Source organism: Phyllopteryx taeniolatus, chromosome 2 (assembly GCF_024500385.1).
Source record: "Phyllopteryx taeniolatus isolate TA_2022b chromosome 2, UOR_Ptae_1.2, whole genome shotgun sequence".
NCBI classification, from domain to species: domain Eukaryota; kingdom Metazoa; phylum Chordata; class Actinopteri; order Syngnathiformes; family Syngnathidae; genus Phyllopteryx; species Phyllopteryx taeniolatus.
Window position 1 is genome coordinate 29974392 of NC_084503.1, and position 24359 is coordinate 29998750.

The following is a 24359-nucleotide window of genomic DNA, read 5'->3' on the forward strand; positions in this document are numbered from 1 at the left end:
ATGTCATCTAATCAACGGATTGCAGGACTCTGTGTTGCAGTGTGGAAGTGCACACAGTCAAGCCAATATCCTACTTTCACTGGGTTCTGTGTAAAAGGGAAATGCCAATAGATACCGGATCTTCTGTGCCGGCTCTGATGCAGCTCAAGTGCAGACCTTAGCAATAATGCTAGCTTGTGGGTTCAATCTTTTTTTTATTTTGTATGTTGTCCAAAGTACCCACTGTACAGTACCATACTGTTATCGTAATTTGTTTTATTAGGTACTCTAAATCAGTGCTCCCCAACCTTCATTGAACTGAGGCACATAGAGTAATTTAAATTGGAAAAATCTCACAGCACACCACCAAACAAAAATGTTAGAAAAATTATTTATATATGGAATCTCGTTTCATTTTACTCACAAATTTACTTACTCAGTGTGTGTGTGTGCCATGACTTAATGATGTTATATGAATGGAAAGAGGATGATACACAAGTTAATTATGTACTGTGTATTTTGCCATATAGCGGAAGAGCATTTAATTATTATACGTATAGAGTAGGCACACACTAAACATTGCTGCATAGATAGATAAAGTGAAATTGGCTAATATCCTGTGGCACACGTAATTATCTCTCACAGCACAGTATTGGTTGGGAAACACTGCTTTAAAGTCTCAAATATACAGTGGGTACGGAAAGTATTCAGACCCCCTTAAATTTTTCACTCTTCATTATATTGCAGCCATTTGCTAAAATCATTTAAGTTCATTTTTTCCCCTTATTAATGTAAACACAGCAACCCATATTGACAGAAAAAAACGGAATTGTTGACATTTTTGGAGATTTATTAAAAAAGAAAAACTGAAATATCACAAGGTCATAAATATTCAGACCCTTTGCTCAGTATTTAGTAGAAGTTCCCTTTTGAGCTAATACAGCCATGAGTCTTTTTGGGAATGATGTTTTTCACACCTGGATTTGGGAATCCTCTGCCATTCTTCCTAGCAGATAGTCTCCAGTTCTGTCAGGTTAGATGGTGAACGTTGGTGGACAGCCATTTGCAGGTCTCTCCAGAAATGTTTAATTGGGTTTAAGTCAGGGCTCTGGCTGGACATTCAAGAACAGTCACGGAGTTGTTCTGAATCCACTTCTTCGTTATTTTAGCTGTGTGCTTAGGGTCATTTGTCTTGTTGGAAGGTGAACCTTCGGCCCAGTCTGAGGTCCGAGCACTCTGGAGAAGGTTTTCGTCCAGGATATCCCTGTACTTGGCCGTATTCATCTTTCCTACGATGGCAACCAGTCGTCGTGTCCCTGCAGTTCAAAAACACCCCCACAGCATGATGCTGCCACCACCATGCTTTACTGTGGGGACTGTATTGGACAGGTGATGACCAGTGGCTGGTTTTCTCCACATATACCGCTTTGAATTAAGGCCAAAATGTTCTATCTTGGTCTCATCAGACCACAGAATCTTGGAGTCATTCAGGTGTTTTTTAGCAAACTCCATGCGGGCTTTCATGTGTCTTGTACTGAGGAGAGGCTTCCGTCGGGCCAGCTCTAAGGAAGGGTTCTGGTCATCCCAAACGTCTTCCATTTAAGGATTATGGAGGCCACTGTGCTCTTAGGAATTTGTTTTGTAACCTTGGCCAAATCTGTTCCTTGCCACAATTCTGTCGCCGAGCTCTTCAGGCAGTTCCTTTGACCTCATGATTTTCATTTGCACTGTGAGCTGTAATGTCTTATATAGACAGGTGTGTGGCTTTCCTAATCAAGTCCAATCGGTATAATCAAACACAGCTGGACTCCAATGAAGGTGTCGAACCATCTCAAGGATAATCAGAAGAAATGGACAGCACTTTGTCACCGATTCTGGAGTTAAATATATGAGTCACAACAAAGGGTCTGAATACTTATGGCTGTATGATATTTCAGTTTTTCTTTTTTAATCTGCAAAAAATGTCAACGATTCAATTTTTTTCTGTCAATATGGGATGTGTACATTAATGAGGAAAAAAAATAATTTAAATGATTTTAGCAAATGCCTGTAAGATAAAGAGTGAAAGATTTAAGGGGGTCTGAATACTTTCCATACCCACTGTAAATGGGACCCCATGAAGATAATCCAATACCAGTCACACCAAAAATGAAAGTTATAAATAGATAAATCCTATTAACCTAGCGTAAGATTAATCAGCCAAGTACGCAGAAAACAGGCAAGCCTGTTGCAAACTGGTTCTGATGAGGGTTAGGCATTTGACTGCATTTCCATATGATAAAGAATGTTTTTCAAGGAAAGGAATGTTCCTTCTATGAATGTTCTAAACCTTTGTTTCCTTTACCAGTATTATATTGCCGGGAGGATTTGTGCCATAGCGTGGATGTAGCTCCATTTCCATTAGCTGACAGCACGTCGTGCTTCTTTAGACAGCAAACTAGTGGAGACTGAATTAACAACCTCTCTGCTGGTTGTAGCCAAGTAGTGAACTCTATTTTGAAAAGTGCTTTATCAACTCCCACTCAAATTCCACTTGAATTAACTGACTTCCTTGCAATCAATTAACTCATTCCCTGCCAATACCGTGCAAAGACGTTATTAAGAATCCATCTATTCCCTGCCAATGCCTTCTAAAAATGTCCATGGCGTTTTTTTAACGGGGATGGGTGGGGGAGGGTCTTGAGCAGTTTATGTGTGATAGTCAAGTCTCTGGATAACTGCAATGAGGATTGGTACTCTGTAGAGGGCAACAATACCCTGAGGTGAATGTCCCACCCTCAGAGGAAGAAGAGGAAGAAGAAGGAGGGGACGGGCCGGTGGGCTACAAGAGACAATTAGAAGAGAAACATAACGGTGGAAAAGAGAGAAGACAAAATGAAAAAAATCTAAAAAAAAAAAAAAGCTTTCGGTGCTAGATATTTATTGCACCAAGGCAAGAAAACTATTCCTGCGACAGACAGGAATGACGCCTTAGATCATGCGGGGAATCAAGGATGACGCTCCGAGCCGATCGCTTTGTTCCAAAGCTATCGCGCAAAATGCCGGCCCATACATATGGCGGGATGCTCTCGGCCGCTTGCTGGCTGATCGTCTGCTGAACAGGATTTGAATAAATGGGATCCGGAATCGTCAGAGAGTGAACTCCCTTTTGGATAGCCTGGCGAGCTTCCTCCGATGAAGATCGACGAAGTCCGGCGAATACGAAGGTAACTCGTTTGCAGCTCGCGTTAGCTACATTTAGCGAGCAAACACGCCCCTTCAATCCTTGTTACATAAAAACATAATTTAGTCCCACTAGTTCACATTACAATGTAACATCTGTTGCCAGTACTGATTTGAATTTTCCATTTTGTCCATCCTGCAGGAATTCAACACCCACGAGTTCAGGGTCTTTTAGGATTGCGAAGAAGAAAAGTAATGTTGTTGTTTTTTTTATCCTTGCAAAACACATCATCAATAAAAAGTATTCTCTAGTAATCGTATGTATTTTTTAAGACTTACAGGTTATGCATCCAGCAGACATTCAACTCCCATTCTAGTACGCAGTGCAGACACAAAAAGGTAATTGAAAGCTTTTTTTCCTCCACGTCCCACGACAGCAATTTCAACAATGTATTTTTATAGTAATAGTTATATTTCTAAACTGCACAGGTTCTGCTTCGAGCAGAAGTAGTGACGGGTTTCAAGGAGAATGACAACCACACAAGATCCCATTCAATGGCAACAGATGAATAAAATAAGATGTGGATAAAACTTCGCTAGATTTTATGCGCAAGGTAATAAAAACCTGGACTATTGAGCAAATGGTAGAGGAGGAGAATTTGGAGGAAAAAAGTACAAGTGTGTGAGGCCCATTTGTTCATGCATTTCTGTCTAATGTAAATTCTGTACATAGTTATACTTCCATCCATCCATTTTCTCATATCCTCACAAGGGTCGCAGGAGTGCTGGAGCCTATCCCAGCTATCATCGAGTAGGAGGCGGGGTACACCCTGAACTGGTTGATAGTTATACTTGTGAATAAATACATTTTCAGTCAAAAGTACTTTCTCAGTATTGTTTTATGTTCAGATGTTTGAGATTTTCACTAAATAAAAAAATATTGGTGTCAAAGTCATTGTTCTGCTTTATGTGTCTGCTTTCACAAAAAGGCTGTTTTCTTGTTTTTTTTCTTCCAGAAACAGATTTGGCTGAAAGTACTCTATATTTGACTGCTGATAACTAAAGAACGGTATAAGCAAGAGACAAACATTTCTGATGAAAGAAGAGAGTCGGATCTTTCATTTGGTGGTTTTGGTGTTTACATCGTCATAGTACATAATATTCTGCGGGGTTTGGAAAATCAGTGAAATTGCTCAAACATGCCTGGCAGTTTAGGGGTTCCCTGCTCTGGAAATGGCTGGCGGTGAATGAGTTCATCGATACTGTTCCACTACAGTGTAACCCCGTGTCCTGCTTCGCACTTGGAAGAGGTAATCGAACATTTCTGGGTTTGGACGATTATCGACACCAGCAGAAATATGTACGGGAATGAAGTTTCATTCCAACGGCAATGACGTAACATGAAAAAGACGTTGCTTGGATGGCAGCATATTTTTCTCCAAAACCTGTATGTACCTTTCAGCATTAATGGTGCCTTCACAGATGTGTAAGTTACCCATGCCATTGGCACAAACACAGGCCCATACCATCACAGAAGCCTTGTCGCTTACATGCAGTGATTTCTACAGATTCTCTGAACCTTTTGATGATATTATGGACCGTAGATGATGAAATCCCTAAATTCCTTGCAATTGTACATTGAGGAACATTGTCCTTAAACTGTTCAACTATTTTCTCATGTACTTGTTCACAAAGAGGTGAACCTCGCCCCATCTATGCTTGTGAATGACTGAGCAATTCAGGCAAGCTCCTTTTGTACCCAATCATGGCACCCACCTGTTCCCAATTAGCCTGTTCACCTGTGGGATGTTCCAAACAGGTGTTTGATGAGCATTCCTCAACTTTCTCAGTCTTTTTTTCCACCTGTACCAGCTTTTTTGGAACGTGTTGCAACCATAAAATTGAAGTTAATGATTAATTAAATATAGGTTTAACATGATTTGCAAATCATAGTATTCTGTTTTTATTTATGTTTAACACAACGTCCCAACTTCATTGGAATTGGGGTTGTAAACAGAAGATCCCCTGTAATGGGTTCTTGCTTGACCAATGCTCGACTGTCCATGGAAAATATCAAACCAAAGATAGAAACACACACAACCACAAGCATAATCTCCTTGGCGGAGTTTTAAAAGGCCACAGTCTGACTGTGACTGTTTCCTCCATGTGTTAACTTGTTTCCTCGAGTGTCTCCTCCTTGCTTGCCAATGAGTGTGTGTGTGTCTGTACCTGGAATCCTGGCATGTGTCCCTCCGCCTCCTCCTCCTTGCCAGCTCATCAACCAGCAGTGGGTCTCCTTGCCAGAGTGCCACTCTGCATGTGTGCGCACCTCTCAGTTGCCCAGTTAAAGTGGTGTTATTAATGTTCTCCAGTGTTGCTGTTGTGCATTACACCCAAGTGTTTCTCTGGGCCCTCCACTTTTGTGTTCACATGCCAGCTCGCGCCATTTGTGTTTGCTTCCAGGCCGTCTTTCAGCCCGATATCTGGGTCTAAGGTGAAGATGCAACAACACAACATGAATCAGCTGCATCTACAACTCGAATGACACTAAGTAGAGCACAGACCTCATGTTGAACATTAAAAATAATAATAATAATGTTGCAGAGTAATGGTGTGCAGTATTTGTGTTGTTTTCTTATTCGTTAGCAGGTCACGTACTGGTTCAAGGATGAAAACTTTATGGATGGGCTGATAAAGAACTCCCATTTTTCATTCTGGGTGAGGTGAGTAACTTCCTCATACAAAAGACAAGTGAAATCAACTAAGGTCGGGGGTTCGATTCTGGTCTCTGGCCTTTCTGTGTGGAGTTTTCATGTTCTTCCTGTGCTTTTGGGTTGGATTTTCTCCTGTTACTCTGGCTTTCTCCCAAATTCCCAAAATGTGTATGTTAGATTAGTTAATAACTCTAACGTGTCTCTTAGATGTGAATGTGCATAGTTGTTTTTCTGTATGTGTCCTGCAATTGGCTGGCGAATCGTCCATGGTGTGCCACCTCTCTTGCCCTAAGTCAGCTGAGATAAACTCCAGATCACCTGCAACACTAATGAGGATAGAAAACGGATGGATAGTTTGTGTGGATAGCATCCTACTTTCTAGTTTGAGGCAGGATGATGGGACCCTACCACATATTCTGGAGTCGGGGGGGAACAGTTCCATTATCCATCCATCCATCCATCCATTTTCTGAGCCGCTTCTCCTCACTAGGGTCGCGGGAGTGCTGGAGCCTATCCCAGCTATCATTGGGCAGGAGGGGGGGTACACCCTGAACTGGTTGCCAGCCAATTGCAGAAGTTCCATTATCACTTGCAAAGAAAAAAAAAGTGGAATAGAAACGAATGCCGTGAATGGACAGTCGGGACTGTAACACTAAGTATTCTGTGGCAGGGGAGTAAATAAAGTCCTCAGACAAATCTGGAAAGAAAAACATACAGCGCAGAACTTTAAATTCTTCCTTCAATTTGTATGTTAAGCAGTAATGACCGAGGACTGTACAAATGGACAAAAAGGAATATACCTTGTTTAACTCTGGTTAATGGTTCTGTCGTGTTCGCTTCTGGCAAAATTATTCAAATAAATGTCACGGACGATTAAATTCAGTTTGTGTGTCTGTCAGTCTTGGTAATCACATGAAAGTTGTAGTAGTAGTTTTTGAAAGCCCAAATTATGCTAAAATGGCTGCTTCAAACCAAAATGGCAGACTTTGTGTCTTTTCAAACAAGGGCTCTTGAGACTTTTTTGTCAGGCTGCTTGGGCAGCCGTAGCCCAATGGTTAAGATCATCGCCTGCCACCGTGGGGGACCGAGGTTCAAGACCCCGACTGGACCATCCGCCAACATCCCCCGGACTCACGGCTGTGATGTCCTTGAGCAAGACACTGATACACTGAAATGCTCCCCGGGTGCTTCAGCTGCCCCCTGCTCCAGTGTGTACCACTAACATGTGTATGTGTTCACTGTGATGGGTTAAATGCAGAGAACAAATTTCATGTACATACATGTTCATGACTATAAATGTTGATTCTTCTTCTTCTCATGATAGACGCGCCTGCTAAATTTCATGTTGCTAAGTGAACTTACTTTGGGGCTGGATTTTCCCAAAGAATCCCAAATAGAGATATTATTTACTGTAACAGACCTACCAAAATGTGTTTATTATTGTGTTACAAATGCACTGAATCCTACTATCCTATCTAATATTTTGCTCACCTTATTTAGTAACGCTATCTTGGCTGTTTCCCCTTTCAGGCACACATCCCCGTCGCTTCGCACCGTGCTGACTGGCCTCCATCTGCTCTCTCAGGCTGGCGACCTTTTGCAAATGGAGGATATGTAAATATTAATAGCTGCAATTGCAGACGTTTAACAAAGACAGCAGGTTTGAGCATTTTATAGAAACCGTTAACTTAAATGTCCTGCAGGCTCTTTAAAAATGAGGAGCTGGAAGAAAGTGCGGAAGACTTTAAATATTAATGCTATAATGTGCTTTTCCCAAGGCAATGTGCCAGATTTCATAGCATGAGTTTGAATTCTGACAGAATAGCATTCATACTAATCTAATTGTGCATCCAAAAAGGTGAATGCTGAGAGATGATAACTGACAAATTTTTTTTCCAGGTCAACAATATCTTTAAGTAAATGCTAAGAGACAACCATTCTCAGTAATGTTGCATATTGGAAATAATTTGGATGAAAATGCAGAGAGACACATTCCCACTAACAATTGTTATTTTGTGAATGCTGAGAGACAAATATTGACACAAAGTGGACTGTGGAACAAAATTGTTGAATATCAATGCTGAGAGAGAAGCATTGACAATAATTTTTTTCTAATCTACAATATGAATATGTTAATGCTGAGAGATTATCGTTCCAATTAATGCAATATGTTGGACATACAGTGCCCCCTTCTCAAATTCTTATATTTTCCCCACATTATTGTTTAAGATCATCAAACAAATGTAAATATCAGACAAATATAACCCAAGTGAACTTCAAATGCTGTTTTTAAATGGTGATTTCATTTATTAAGAAAAAAAATACTATTCAAAGTTACCTGGCCTTGTGTAATAAAGGGATTAGCCCCCTAAACCTAATAACTGGTTGGGCCATCCTCAGCAGCAACAACTGAAAGCAAAAATTGAGGTTTTTCAAGCATGAACGGCCTATTTAAGGTCATGCCACTGCATTCCAATCGGATTCAAGTCCAGACTTCGACTAGGGCACTCCAAAACTGTTAAATGTTTTAAACCATTCAGAAGTTGACTTGCTGGTGTGTTTTGGGTCGTTATCCTGCTGCAGATGCCCTGCGATTGGCTGGCGACCAGTTCCGGCTGCCTCTCGCCTGAAGATACGTGGCTAGGCTCCAGCACGCCAGCGACCCTAGTGAGGATAAGCGGTACAGAAAATGAATGGATAGATCCTGCTGCAGAACCAAGTGCGCTTCAGCTTGAGGTCACGAACTGATGGTGGAATAATCTCCTTCAAAATTTTCTGTTAAAGAGCAGAATTCATGGTTCCATCAATTACAGCAAGTTGTCCAGGCCCTGAAGGTGAAAGCAGCCCAAGACGATCACACTACCACCACCATGTTTGACTGTTAGGATGATGTTCTTTTTCTGAAATGCAGTACTACATTTACGCCAGATGTAACAAGATACACACTTTCCAAAAAGATAAACTTTCATCTTGTCAGTCCATATAATATTCTTTCAGTCTAGGAAATAATTCAGATGTTTTTTTATTTTATTATTTTTTATTTTTTGCAAAAGTAAGACGAGCCTTGATGTTCTTTTTGGTCAGTAGTTGTTTTCGCCTTGGAACTCTGCCATGGATGCTAATTTTTCCCAGTCTCTTCCTTATTGTTGTGTGATGAACACTGACCTTAACTGAGGCAAGGGAGGCCTGCAGTTTTTAGAAGTTGTCCTGATTTCCTATGTGGCCTTCTGGATGTGTCATTGCTGTTCTCCATCCATCCGTTTTCTCCACCGCTTATCCTCACGAGGGGTGCAGGCGTGCTGGAGCCTATCCCAGCTATCTTTATGCGAGAGGTGGTGTACACCCTGAACTGGTCGCCAGCCAATCGCAGGGTACATATAAACAAACAACCATTCGCACTCACATTCACACCTACGAGCAATCTAGAGTCTTCAATCTACATACCATGCATGTTTTTGGGATGTGGGAGGAAACCGGAGTACCCGGTGAAAACCCACGCAGGCACGGGGAGAACGTGCAAACTCCACATAGGCGGGGCTGGGATTTGAACCCTAGTCCTCAGAACTGTGAGGCAGATGTGTTAACCAGTCTCCACTGCTGTTCTCTTGGGGTAATCTTTGTAGGCTGGCCACTCCTGGGAAGGTTCCCCACTGTTCTATAAGTTCTCCATTTGAGGTTCATGGCTCTCCCTATGGTTTGCTGGAATCCTAAAGCTTGAGAAATTGCTTTGTAACCCTTTCGAGACCGATAGATGTAAATTACTTCATTTCTTGACTGTTCTTGAATTTGTTTGGATCGTGTCATTTTGTTGCAGCTTTTTTAGATCTTTTATCTGACTCGATTTTGTCAGACAGGTTCTGTTTAAGTGATTTCTTGACTGAACAGGTCTGGAGGTAATCAGCCTTGGGTGTGATCAGGGAAAATTAACCAAAAGATGTGATTAGCCACAATTAATTCATGATTTAACAATTACTTTTACACACAGGGCCAGGTAACTTTGACTATTTTTTTTCCCTTAACAAATGAAATCACCATTTAAAAACAGCATTTTAAGTTCACTTCGGTTGTACAGTAGTTGTCTAATATTTACCTTTGTTAAACTTCAAAGTGGGGAAACTGAAAAAATATGAGAATTTGAGAAGGGAACCAATACTTGTTCACGGCACTGTAATCTGTATGTGAATTAATAAACATTCACACTGATGTTATTGGCATCTAAAAATTAAAATGGTTTATGTGCAGTTGTGTTTACCATTATTGGTACCCTTTTTCTTTTTTTTTTTTTTTTTTTTTTGTATAACCTGTATAATATCTTCAGAAATAAATGGAAATGTACCAAACTAATATAATCAGGATCTTTTGACTGGAGGTCCAAAGTAATTTAACAAAGTAAATTGCTTTTTTTTCCAACTTAGATATTGAAATACATCCATCCATCCATCCATTTTCCGTACCGCTTATCCTCACTAGCGTAGAGGGTGTGCTGGAGCCTATCCCAGCTGACTCTGGCGAAAGGTGGTGATACAACCTGAACTGGTCACGGCCAATTGCAGGGCACATATAGACAAACAACCATTCACACACACATTCACACCTATGTGCAATTTAGTCTCCAATTAACCAATTATGTTTTTTGGGATGTGGGAGGAAACCGGGCGGCACGGTGGGCGACTGGTTAGAGCGTCTGCCTCACAGTTCTGAGGTCTGGGGTTCAATCCCTGGCCCCGCCTGTGTGGAGTTTGCATGTTCTCCCCATGCCAGCATGGGTTTTCTCCGGGCACTCCGGTTTCCTCCAACATTCCAAAGACATGCGTGGTAGGTTAACTGACGGCTCTAAATTGCCCGTAGGTGTGAATGTGAGTGTGAATGGTTGTTTGTTTTTATGTGCCCTGCGATTTGGCTGGCAACCAGTTCAGGGTGTACCTCCCCTTCTGCCCGATGATAGCTGGGATAGGCTCCAGCACTCCCGCGACCCTTGTGAGGATAAGCGGCTCAGAAAATGGATGGATGGATGGATGGATGGGAGGAAATCTCCGGAGGAAACCCGGAGATAACCCACGCAAGCACGGGGAAAACATGCAAACTCCACACAGGTGAGGGCGGATTTGAACCCAGGTCCTCAGAACTGTGAGGCAGATGTGCTAACCAATCGTCCACCGTGCCGCCATAGAAAAACTGAAAAAAACATGTACCGTGTGTGTATTGGCACCCCTCCTTAATATTTGGTTGCACACCCTTTGGGAGCGATGACAGCCTGCAAAAGTTTGCACTTATCAAGTGTTTTTTTTTTTTCTCCCACTCTTCCTTTGCAATTTGTTCAAGCTCTTGAACATTTACAGGGTTCTTTTCCCAAGTGGCAGATTTCCGCTCTGCCCAAAGATTTTCAATTGGATTGATATCAGGACTCATTGCTGGCCATTTTCAAAACAGTAGTTTTCTTTCCTTTTTAACCATTCCTGTGTGCTTTTAGATGTGTGCTTAGGGTTTTTGTCTTGTTGGAGGACCCATGGTCTTCGCCTCAAACAAAGTTTTCTTACACTGGCTAAGACATTTCGATATACAGTGGGTACGGAAAGTATTCAGACCCCCTTAAATTTTTCACTCTTTTTTTATATTGCAGCCATTTGCTAAAATAATTTAAGTTCATTTTTTTCCCTCAATGTACACACAGCACCCCATATTGATGGGAAAAAAAACCTTTTGCAGATTTATTAAAAAAGAAAAATATTCTGACCATTTGCTCAGTATTTGGTAGAAGGACCCTTTTGAGCTAATACAGCCATGAGTCTTTAGGGGAATGATGCAGCAGGTTTTTCACTGGATTTGGGGATCATCTGCCATTCTTCCTTTGCAGATCCCCTCCAGTTCTGTCAGGTTGGATGGTGAACGTGGGTGGGCAGGCATTTTCAGATCTTTCCAGAGATGCTCAATGGGTTTAAGTCAGGGTTCTGGCTGGGCCATTCAAAAACAGTCACAGAGTTGTTCTGAAGCCACTCCTTCTGTATTTTAGCTGTGTGCTTAGGGTCATTGTCTTTTTTGAAGATGAACCTTCAGCCCAGTCAGAGCTTCTGAGCACTCTGGAGAAGGTTTTCATCCAGGATATCCCTGTACTTGGACGCATACATCTTTCCTTCGATTGCAACCAGTTGTCCTGTCCCTGCAGCTGAAAAACACCCCCACAGCATGATGCTGCACCATGCTTCACTGTTGGGACTGTATTGGACAGGTGATGAGCAGTGCCTGGTTTTCTCCACACATGCCACTTAGAATTAAGGCCAACAATTTCTATCTTGGCTCATCAGACCAGATAATCTTATTTCTCACAATCTTGGAGTCCTTGAGGTGTTTTTTTTTTTTTTTTTTTTTAGCAAAGTCCATGCGGGCTTTCATGTGTCTTGCACTGAGAAGAGCCTTCCGTCGGGCCACTCTGCCACAAAGCCCCGACTGGTGGTAGGCTGCAGTGATGGTTGACTTTCTAGAACTTTCTCCCATCTCCCGACTGCATCTCTGGAGCTCAGCCACAGTGATCTTTGGGTTCTTCTTTACCTCTCTCACCAAGGCTCTTCTCCCCCAATTGCTCAGTTTAGCCGGACGGCCAGCTCTAGGAAGGGTTCTGATCGTCCAAAACATCTTGGATTTCAGGATTATGGAGGCCACTGTGCTCTAGGAGCCTTAAGTGCAGCAGACATTTGTTTTGTAACCTTGGCCAGATGTGTGCCTTGCCACAATTCTGTCTCTGAGCTCTTCAGGCAGTTCCTTTGACCACATGATTCTCATTTTTTCTGACATGCACTGTGAGCTGTAAGGTATTATATAGACAGGGGTGTTGCTTTCCTAATCAAGGCCAATCAGTATAATCAAACACAGCTGGACTCCAATGAAGGTGTAGAACCATTTTAAGGATGATCAGAAGAAATGGACAGTTAAATATATGAGTGTCACAGCAAAGGGTCTGAATACTGTGTGACATTTAAGTTTTTCTTTTTTAATCTTCTTCTTTTCCTTTCGGCTTGTCCCTTTAGGGGTCGCCACAGTGCGTCATCCTTTTCCATGTAAGCCTACCTCCTGCATCCTCCTCTCGAACACCAACTGCCCTCATGTCTTCCCTCACTACATCCATCAACCTTCTCTTCCTCTAGCTCTCTTGCCTGGCAGCTCCCTCCTCATCATCCTTCTACCAATATACTCACTATTTTTCCTCTGGATGTGTCCAAACCATCGAAGTCTGCTCTCTCTAACTTTGTCTCCAAAACATCGACCCTTGGCTGTCCCTCTGATGAGCTCATTTCTAATTTTATGCAACCTGGTCACTCCGAGAGCGAACCTCAACATCTTCATTTCCGCCACCTCCAGCTCTGCTTCCTGTTGTCTCTTCAGTGCCACTGTCTCTAATCCATACATCATGGCTGGCCTCACCACTGTTTTATAAACTTTGCTCTTCATCCTAGCAGAGACTAGCAGTCACATAGCACACCTGACACCTTCCTCCACCCATTCCAACCCGCTTGGACCCGTTGAACATTTCCACCACCACCAGGGCACCCCGGAGGAAGCTTTCGCAAGGGCACAGCGCTTAGGCGGCATTGTAAGGGCTTAACTTTTTTTGTTTAAGTGATAACTTTTTTTGATTAGTTATCACGAACACAACACTAAGATACAGTATGCGAGACAGTCAACAGCTTGGACGAGACTGGCAAGACAACAAGGGAAGATTCTGGGTGAGGATGCGATGATGCGCAGCCAATCAGCTCACGGGATAAATCCAGTCGTGCGCTCATTGGTTGTTGTCGCGCCAGGAACCAATTACGCGCATTGTAAGAGTGCCCGTGGCATGTACAGTACAGTAGAGGCATGTACAAAGCCTCTGAGTCAACTCATCTCTTTGTTTGGCATGCAGGGAAACCTTCTCTCTCGTGCATCAACATGAAACAACGCGTCTTGTGGCTCGTTTACAGCATCTCTCAGTACTGTCATGAATGATCAGAGGGACTTGTGATTTCTAGTTGCATGTGAAGATCTACAATGCAAAAAAAGGGGATTATCAATTTTTAATTTATTCACAAAGTGTAAGCCAATCTGTTGATAAGTTCTAACTTTTCAAGGGGTAGCGGGGAGGTAACTGCATCATTGCCATGCCACTGGGAAGATAATTACAGCAAATGATACAAGTAAATATGGCACTTAATGGCCCACATTCAAAGGAGGAATCTGGCCTTCATCAGTCCTCAAGTCCCTGTGATACCATCATCTCCATCAGGAGACCATAGCTGCAATCATTGAAATAATCAGTGTTCAAATTCCACCTACACTTGTAAAAGTGTGGCTTCAAAAATTCCAGGAGGGCACTGTTTTAGTTTTGTTTACACTGTGATAAACCCAATGAGGACTCATAAAATAAACTAAGCTGAGCGGGGCCAGGGAGTTTGGGGGGGATTTTTACAACCGCGTTTGGAATCTTAAAGGTTTAAGTCCCCCGAAGAATTAAGAGATAAAAAATTGTATTTGACAGCGCTGATGCCTTCTCAGGGAAAGCCTTGCCTGAAAGATGATAGAGAACAATCAAACAAAAAAATAAAAAATGAAAACAAAGAGACTTGTATAGCTCTCACGCCACCACTGTATGTTGACAAATACAGAGAGCCACCAGACTGGGACACAGAGACCCTGAAGAGGCGAAAATGTCTCAATCTAAAGAGGCCTTTTTGTATTCACTGTTTTGATCACAAAACAGATTCAACCCTTTACATTAAACAGACAGTACACACAAAATGCATGTCAGGTTTATTGAAGATTCCAAATTGTCCATAGGTGTGAATGTGAGTGTCAATGTTTGTTTGTCTATGTGTGCCCTGCAATTGACTGGCAACAGTCCATGTTGTACCCAGCTGCTCGCCCCAAAGTCAGGTGGGATAGGCTCGAGCTCACCTGAGGCAAGCTCCATAGAAAATGGACAGATGGATGCCCAAGTAAGTCAACCACAACAAAAATAGTGGATTACATATAGGGTTGCCACCTTTCAGAAATGAAAATGAGCGACGGCCACCACAGCATCTCGGGAACCCTGTGGGACCGAGCACCCATAGCAGTGTCATATGAACGACTGTGGTTGGATGTCTGGTGCCGGTCGGAGGAGCTATAGACACTTCTGTCAGACTGCCCCAGGGCAGTTGTAGCTACACAAGTAGCTTACCACCACTAGGGTGTGAGGGTGGAGTGAATGAAAAATTTGTGCAATTATAATATGTCCTTGAGTGGCTTGAAAGTGCTATATAAGTGTAATGCATAAGAATTATTATATTTTTATTTGTGTCAATGTTTTCAATAAAGGGGTGAGCATGAGGCAATTAGCGTTCCTATTTAACGTACAATGAGGAAAATAAAGTTTAAAAAAAAGAAAGTGCCACATGCTCACAGCTCAGTAAATGGACAGTTAGTTAAGATAATCAATGAGATACAGTACGAGCTACCACAGAGCAGTTGCACTATACAACAGCTTTTGGGGCATCTTTAATTACTGCCTCTGCCTATAGATAGCACTGTTGTAGCTGAGGTTATGTTTGATTCTGTGGTACACTTGTGTCACTGATAATAGGGAGAAGAGAATCCACCATTGAATAAATTGCTTAGTAAATTGAACAGGGCGACATGGTGGAAGACTGGTTAGCACATCTGTCTCACAGTTCTGAGGACCCGGGTTCAAATCCGGCCTCGCCTGTGTGGAGTTTGCAGTGCGGGTGCTGATTGCACTCTTGTGCCTACAAAAATTGATCGTCAAGGGGGGACGGGGATCGATGCCCACCAAATGCCCCCCCCCTTCCACTGGCCATTTTTAAAAATCGCATGTGTGAGCAGCGCCGCTTCATTCTCCAGGCATATACACGAGAGCAGAGCGGGAGTCCTGAATATCTCACCATGATAATCTTGCTGCCTTGAGTATTTCCTGTTTTTTATTTTGCTCATTATTGTCAGATTAGTGTGTAACGGGCATTTCTATTGGATATTAATCCAAATATGTAACAAATCGTAAATATATACACATACACACGCACACACACACACGGAATGTAATATTTAATAGCCAAATAAGGGACAATTCTGTATTTTACGGGATGGGTGGGAACCCTAATCACATAACTAATTTTACTAATATATTCAAAGCCAAGGCAGTGGTGAAGTGACATCCCCACCTAAAGTCCTGGCATGCATATTACAGCGTATTCAGTTTTTGCACGTCTGTGAATGTGTATCTTTTAATATTATTAAATGTCATTATTTTAGATTATTTCACAAGAAACAACACAATAGCCAGAGGTGGGTAGAGTAGCCAAATATTGTACTCAAGTAAGAGTACTGTTACTTTAGAATAATATGACTCAAATAAAAGTAAAAAGTAGTCCTCCAAAAATATTACTTGAGTAAGAGTCAGAAAGTACTCAGTGAAAAAACTACTCAAGTAAAGAGTAACTTGTCAGTAACTTCTGATTTAAAAACACAACAACAACAAAACAGCATGAACGTCAAATAAAATAAAATAAAATAAATAATATATGGGAGTCCACACACACCTGCCACCATTTAAATTTTTAACTAACCCAAAAACCAACAAGACATGCATTGGGCCCTACAAAAACATTATTTGTGTTATTCACTTAAACAACTGAATGAAGAAGCTGTTTGCTGACCAGATGATAGTGTGTGTGTGTCTGTGTGTGTGAAGAACCTGTTTGCTGACCAGATGATAGTGTGTGTGTGTGTGCACGCGTGCGTGTGTGTGAGTGTGACCATAAGATAGGGCTAATGTTGCCATATGCACTGCCAAAACAATAACAGAAACATCTGCAACTTACTGTAAGGTGTTCTCTCAAGTTAGAAGTGGGATGAAATATCCAAGTTTATCCTAAAAAATTGTCTGTCTCCATTTAGAAGATGCATTCTGTTGTTCCTGTCCAGTCAACCACTTTATCACTCCAGGGACATTGACTGCATCCTCAGCTGTTCCATCTGCAGAAATTCTAAATTATGACTGTGGGACACAAAAACAAAGAGATGTGATATTACCTGACAGTAGATTGATGGAGGTCTTAATTGACCAATGAAAACTGTTCAAACAAACCGAGGCTTGAAGCCGGGACCATTCACTATGATTTTTTTGGACACATAGTGGACTGTTTGCTAATTCTCACAGCAGAAGAAGCCAACTGAGGAAGTCTGGACTGGAACCTAGCCCAAGACTGAAGTTGAAGGAGACTACAGTGAATGCATTGGGAATTATCCATTTTTAATACCTTCTTATCTGGTCACCATTTTACCACAGCATACTACTCTTAATGTTTCTAATAGTAATCATTTACAAAAATACACATACACACACATATACATTATACATATATACCTATATCCTTCAAAACGGGCGGAACGGTGGACGACTGCTAAGAGCGTCAGCCTCACAGTTCTGAGGACCGGGGTTCAATCCCTGGCCCCGCCTGTGTGGAGTTTGCATGTTCTCCCCATGCCTGCGTAGGTTTTCTTCGGGCACTCCGGTTTCCTCCCACATCACAAAAATATGCATGGTAGGTTAATTGAAGACTCTAAGATTGCCCCTAGGTGCGAATGGTTGTTTGTTTATATGTGCCCTGCGATTGGCTGGCAACCAGTTCAGGGTGTACCCCGCCTCCAGCCCGAAGATAGCTGGGATAGGCTCAAGCACTCCCGCGACCCTTGTGTGAGTCATAAAATGGAGGATGGATGTAAGTGTTAAATTTTATTTAGTTATGTAATAATCATAAGATGATAAAGAAATGTGGTCAGTGGCCATACAACAAACAGTACGGAGAAGTCAGTATGGTAGCTAACGGTAGCAATATACCCAACGGTAGTTAGCTGCTAAATTGCTGATAAAATGTGGATGTGCACTTCTAACATAATGTGACAACATCACGTCTTCCAAGTACAGCACTGATAACATATACAATAGATACCTACACTTCCTGAAGATGATCGAAAATTTAATCTTGCATTCTTAACGTTGGCTCTGCTCAGTGTGGCGCAAAAAAAAAAAAAATTCACATCCATGGGCATTAGCTGTCACTCAAAACAAATTAGCCAATAAGGACACATTCCTAATAAAGCCCACCCACCCAAGAAGTTTGTGCCAAAAGTCAGTGAAAAAAAACTACTGAAAATGTAAATGAAAAAAACTGAATCGTAAGCGAAAAAAACAAAAACGTAACTGAAAAAAAACAAATGTAAACGCAAAAGTCGTCATTGCAAGCAAAAACTAAAGTTTGTGATTTAAAAGGTTTTGTGTGAATCTTTTTGGCACAAATCTGATTCCATAGTGATCATGTTGGACTGGCACAACAGCGCCCAATTTATCTAATATGTTACTTCAGTTAATGTAACGGAGTAAATGTAGCGCGTTACTACCCACCTCTGACAATAGCACACTGAAACAGTACATCCACTGTTATATTTTTTCCACACATTTTTCCCCATTTCCTATGCTCACCCTACCCGCAGGAGGACACTTCAAATACATCCAGTATTAATGTTTACACAACACAAAACACAATACACATTTTACCATAAATAAATAAAAAAAATAAACAACAAAAATGAGGGGGAGGAGGGCGGCTCAGTCATCACAATCAGGCAGATGCCAAAGATTCTATATGATTTATTTATGATGACCAGTCGCCTCAGTGGAACACTTGGAATAAGATTATAGTGTGCAAAGGAGGCTTTCACGATGTGTAGTGTCTGACGTGATCCAAGCCTCAGCCTACACCGCGCGGAGCTTCAGTGAAGTCAACTCCCAGTCAACTGGGTGAGTGAAACAATAAAATACATCTCTGCCAACATTGAGACAGCTAACAAGGTAAACGGTTGGTTGCACTTTTGCACTGATGGCTTTTACCGTTTGTGTTAGTTTTCAAAGCAACGTAAGCGGCGATGACAAAAAAATAAAGAATAAGCTTAACATTGGGCTAAAACTTCACCGTAGCAATTTTACATCACAATGAATTGGGACAAAATTCACATAAACGTCTCAGAGTATCACAAACACTAACCTTCTGCCTCATCGGTGGGTAGGGAAAGGAATCAGCGTTTTACAGCATTTGGTTCCATCCATTTAAAAATCATTGGTGCTGTGTGAAGTTACTTTTCGTGCCAAAATGCTGAGTTCTGGTTAAAAGAGGAAGTCAAGTTAAAACGTGCACATATAAACCATTTGACGTGATGAAACAGCCCCAAATAACTATTTTAACAATGCTATATTTAACTTTTTGATGAAACATTAATTAATGAATATAAAGTCAATTGGGTTAGTTCCACACACAATGCCTTTTAGTTCATCGGTTTGATATTGATACTGGTTACAAAGAACCTCAAGTCAAATGTTCAATTTAGTCTATGCTGCAGGCTGCTAAGAAAATGGATGTTCATAATTTGGACACCCTTTATTTAAACCATGCAAACCTTTTTGACCTAGCGCCCTAAAAGAATTGGAATCGAGAATCGTTCAAATTCAAACGATGCCTAATCCTAATTATAACAGCACACAACTGTGGAACAACATCATCTGGAGCAGTTCAGAATCAATATGTATCTAATAAAATGACAAAAACAAAGAAATTACATGATACTCACCAGATCACTACAGACAAATTCTGCTAGTCAAAAAACAGCACTTGGTGACGTCACTGAGGGCCAGCTCGCTAGTCTTGTGAGAACAAATTTGAAATCTGATTGGTGAAAGAAACGGTATCATTGCTTGTTCAAGTTACATCGAGCACTGTTCGTGCGATTTTCTGCTACATTGCCATCACTGGAAGTTAATGCAGATAATTTTGACAAAGTTACTGCTTGGAAAAAAAAGCCTTGCCGTTTTTACTTGGATATTGTCATGCAAATATACCCTCACTACCCACTTCACATGGCTAATTTCTGTTCGCAAAACCAACTGCTGTTTCATGTACCTGGTCATCCAGGGTTCCAAGCCTGCTGAGGACAATGCCTAATCCTAATTATAACAGCACACTACTGTGGAACAACATCATCTGGAGCAGTTCAGAATCAATATGTATCTAATAAAATGACAAAAACAAAGAAATACATCATACTCACCAGAGATCACCAGATCACAACAGACAAATTTTGCTAGTCAAACAACAGCGCTTGGTGACGTCACTGCCTCCTTTGGAGAATATGACCGTCTCTCTCCCCGCCTTGGGTCCGGGGTCCGCTAGCACATTCGGAAAACTCACGTTTGGCTGGGAGCGTATCTGGGTAGCTCAGTAGCCACTGTACCGGAAGCTTAGCAGCGGGGGTCCACAGAGGTTCGGGAGCCGAGTGCCCAAACAAAGAAAGGATAGAGGTTGCCAAGGCCAGCCCGTGGCTGGCTAGATGCCAGCCAGAACACGAAGAGAGCAAACGAGAGAAAAAACACAAGAGAGCCAAGAAGGGGGGAGTCAGGAGTTAAATACCCAGAGGGACGGCGAAACCTGGAGAAGACCACACCCATCAGCTTGAATATAGACTCCAATTTTGACCCATAAAATGGGTTTAAAATCATATATTAATATAAAATAACACCAACTTTGCACTCTTTACTCACAGGTCAAGTATATCGAGTGACAGTTTAAACTTTAGTTTTGGCAAATCAACTGCTTATGGTTCAAATCACATTTCATGCTGCTTGGAGTCAAATCAAGACAAACAATTCTCAAAATCTTGCAATTGCGCTTGTAAAGTTGACACACTTAACACAGACATCAAGGCATACATTTGGAATACTTCTGCAGAGTTCGTGAAATATCAAAACAGACATTTATCCTTGGTTAAACATCAAATGAGAGTTCACATATTGCAGTACTCTCAAACGCCAGTGGGTGGTGCCTTGACTGCACATTTGAATATTAAGCAAATAGTTTGTTGCTGTTATTTGCATTTCATTGTCGATCGGTTGGGCTGTTGTGAGTTCAAACGAAGAAAGGACTCTTTGATGACTGTAAACCAAGATTTCGAGGGGACCTGCTAATTAATTTAGGGTCCACTAGGCGTCTTCTTGTGGGAGTCTTACAGCAGGGAGGCTTCGAAGGATGCAGTTTATCAAACTTTGGGGAGTCACTGTGTCACCTCGGTTTGCAAGGAGCATGTCCCCTACACATGCTAATGTTAGCTGACCCTGTTACTGTGCCTTATCTCTGAATGCTGTGGTAATAATCCATTAATTGGTGCATTAGTGGCAGAACCATATTTATTCGCCTGTCCCTTTCAGATAAAATTCGGCAAATGCTAGCGTTGGGTTCAGCAACAAATGCATTCAACATAAAGAGCTGCGAGTAGTACGAAACATCACATGGTTGCGGCTGGTAGTCTTCCTGTCATACTGTCAACCCACCATACCGCATAGATACTTTCCACACAGGACAGCGAGAAATGGGCTTTCTATTCCATTGTTCCCATTTTGCTGCATTGGTCCTGAGTCTCCTCTTAATACACACATTAAGCCACATTGTGCTGCATTTCGCTGTGTAGTTATGTTGCGTCAAGTTATGTTGTGCAGAGTTACGTTGCGTTACATTATGTTATGTTGTGCTGCATTGTTACGTTACGCTACATTAAGTTGTAGCGTTACCTAATGTTGTTACATTACACTGTGTCACATTACATTATGTTACATTACAGTGTGGTGAGTTACGTCGTATTGCGTTACGTCGTATTGTGTTATGTAGTGTTGTTTTATATGTGTTATGTTACACTGCCTTAGATTTATACTATGTTGCTTTGAAGAGTGTGACAAGAGTGTTCCTTCATCCAGCATGTAGCACGATAAAATGTTGTATTTGCACGCCATGTTTTCCTTAGTGGGTCCTGGATCCGGGCCAGCATTGGTCATGTTCCATTAGCACTATTTGGCACACACATTCTCTTAGCGGCAGGAGGTACATGCGGTTTACACAGAGCGAGCACTAAACTGTGATTTTTAATAAGATGTGTACTTAGCTGCCTTTCTAATTAGCATCATGCGCAAGCCCGGCTAATGTTCATTTGAGTTGACATTGCTTATATAATTTAGGATAACAGGTTTTAATAAAATACCCTCTTCATGCTTCATTTCCACTGATCACCAGCTGCCGGGTCAATTGAATAATTAAGGATTTAATTAAGTTTCAGCATGGATCACTCTTCCGGCGCAGTCCAGGCTGGTACACTGGAGTACCAGAGCACAACTCAAATAGGCGCTGGGCCAGAATTTCAAGATTGGAAGTAGCATAACCATTTGATCTCGGAATCCTCTCGTTCCACTTCACACGGTTTGGCCTGTTATTTTTCGGATCGCTGTGTCATACTGCGGATTCCTGAGCAATCCTCCGAGGTATGCGGCATTTCAGGCCGTCTTGTCCTTTTTGGCGTACACCGCTGATCATCGAGAGCGTGTAATACAATACCTCCCATCGACTTATTGGAAAGCAGCTCCTGCTTGCACTGAGTCGGCCGTGTAGCGCTGGCTAATTTCACTCAATGGTGCATGAGTAAATGTTAGATGAAGTCAGTGAACCCTGCAGTATGAGAATATTATCGGCCTCACTGCGGGCCTCCATCTGTTAATGTACTTTTGGAGACTCTATTGAGATGCTAAATAATTTAATTGGCACTATCATTCAGCAAAGGTCCTTGGTATAATGCTATTTTACTGTGAAAGTTGACAGTATGGGTGTGCATTTGCAGTAATATTTAAATATGAGGCATTATTTTTTAAGAGCTGAGCTCAAACATTTACCGTAATTTCTCATGTATAATGCACATTTTTTCCCCCAAAAAAATTGTCAAAAGTCAAGAGTGCGCATTATACAACCTTTCACATTTTATAAATGTATGCCGCCATCTAGAGGTTATGAAAAAGCTTTACACTTTCATTCCAATATGCCATCACCACCTAGAGGTTATGAGAAAGGTGTACACTCTCAATCTAATATGTCACCGCCACCTAGAGGTTATGAAAAAGGTGTATCCTACACTTTCATTCAAATATGACAGGGGTCCGTATGACTGCATATATGTACAGTTGTGTTCATACGTTTACATACACTGGCAGAATTTGTGTAATGTTTTTTTTTTTTTTTTTTTTATAAATACGACTGATGACTGAACAACAACCATCATTAATTTCTTTATGGTTATTGTTTTGTTTAAGGATAATGATTCTCTGAAATGCTTGAGAGTTTAATTTGAATCCCATCCATCCATCCATTTTCTGAGCCGCTTATCCTCACAAGGGTCGCGGGAGTGCTGGAGCCTATCCCAGCTATCATTGGGCAGGAGCCGGGGTACAACCTGGACTGGTTGCCAGCCAATCGCAGGGCACATAGAAACACACAACCATTCGCACTCACATTCACACCTACGGGCAATTTAAAGTCTTCAATTAACCTACCATGCATGTTTTTTGGGATGTGGGAGGAAACCGGAGTGCCCGGAAAAAAACCCACGCAGGCACGGGGAGAACATGCAAACTCCACACAGTCGGGGCTGGGGATTGAAGTCCGGTCCTCAGCCTGTGTGGCAGACGCTCTAACCAGTCGCCCATCGTGCCGCCACCTGCCTGTAATATAGATTAAATGTGTTTCGCCTGGCCCTTCATGTTTTCTTTAAAGAATTGTACACATCTTACAAATTCTGCCTGGGTAATCAAACATATGAGCATAACTGTGTGCTTTCACATTTACTAAATAAAAGTAGGGCTGTGAATCTCAAAATAACAGCAAGTAAAAAGAAAGTGTTAAGTGTTCAAATAAAGTGCTCAACTTCAGAATAACTCTTTGGAAAAACTAACAGAATAGAGATAATACTTCATAGGTAGAAGGGTTTTCCAGAATTTTGATATCATCTTTGGCGATGCACATTATACATGGGTGCGCATTATATTTCTATTTGCAGAAAAGGCCTGTTTCTCTCAAACATTGTTCACTAATTTGTCTAAATCTGTCTGAGTTATTACCTTTGCCGAGATAGTCCATCAACCCTACAGGTGTGGCATGTCAAGATGCTGATTAGACAGTATAATTATTGCACCGGTGTCCCATAGGCTGCCAACAATAAAAGGCCACTCTTAAAATGTGCAGTTTTATCATACAGCACAATGCCACAAATGTCACCAGTTTTGAGAACGCATGTAATTTGCATTCCGACTGCAAGGAGGTCCACTGTTCCCAATGAATGTCTACCATAAGCCGTCTCTAAAGGCATTTCAGACAAATTGGCAGTACATCCAACAATCCTCACAACCGCAGACAACATCTAACTGCACAGGACGTTTGTACCCAGCATGTTTACCCCCGGGATCGTCTGAAACGAGCCACCTGGACAGCTGCTAGTGTTGTGCTCAAGACCACACTATCCCAGACCAGAACTCACAGAGACCAAGACAAGACCAAGACTTTTGTGAGTCGAGTCGTTGGTAAATGGTAAAAACGGTAAATGGAATGCACTTATATAGCC

The 24359-nt window shown here is 41.7% G+C and overlaps 2 long non-coding RNA genes across 3 annotated transcripts in view; one reads left to right on the plus strand and one right to left on the minus strand.

Moving 5' to 3' along the window:
* Nucleotides 1-22809, minus strand: part of LOC133474212 (uncharacterized) — an 80068-nt gene extending 57259 nt beyond the window's left edge. The window contains exons 1-6 of one of the 2 annotated variants that reach the window (XR_009787412.1): nt 19506-22809; nt 18926-19040; nt 17248-17400; nt 16703-16878; nt 7347-7449; nt 5371-5630 (exon numbers count right to left, since the gene is read on the minus strand). This is a non-coding gene — a long non-coding RNA (uncharacterized LOC133474212). The remainder of the gene's footprint in view (nt 1-5370; nt 5631-7346; nt 7450-16702; nt 16879-17247; nt 17401-18925; nt 19041-19505) is intronic. The other variant, XR_009787413.1, reaches the window with a different exon arrangement.
* LOC133466161 (uncharacterized) lies at nt 2456-4579 on the plus strand. The gene is made up of 4 exons (XR_009784865.1): nt 2456-3185; nt 3344-3393; nt 3475-3540; nt 3631-4579. It is a non-coding gene; the product is annotated as an uncharacterized LOC133466161 (long non-coding RNA).
* Nucleotides 22810-24359: the final 1550 nt, after the last annotated feature.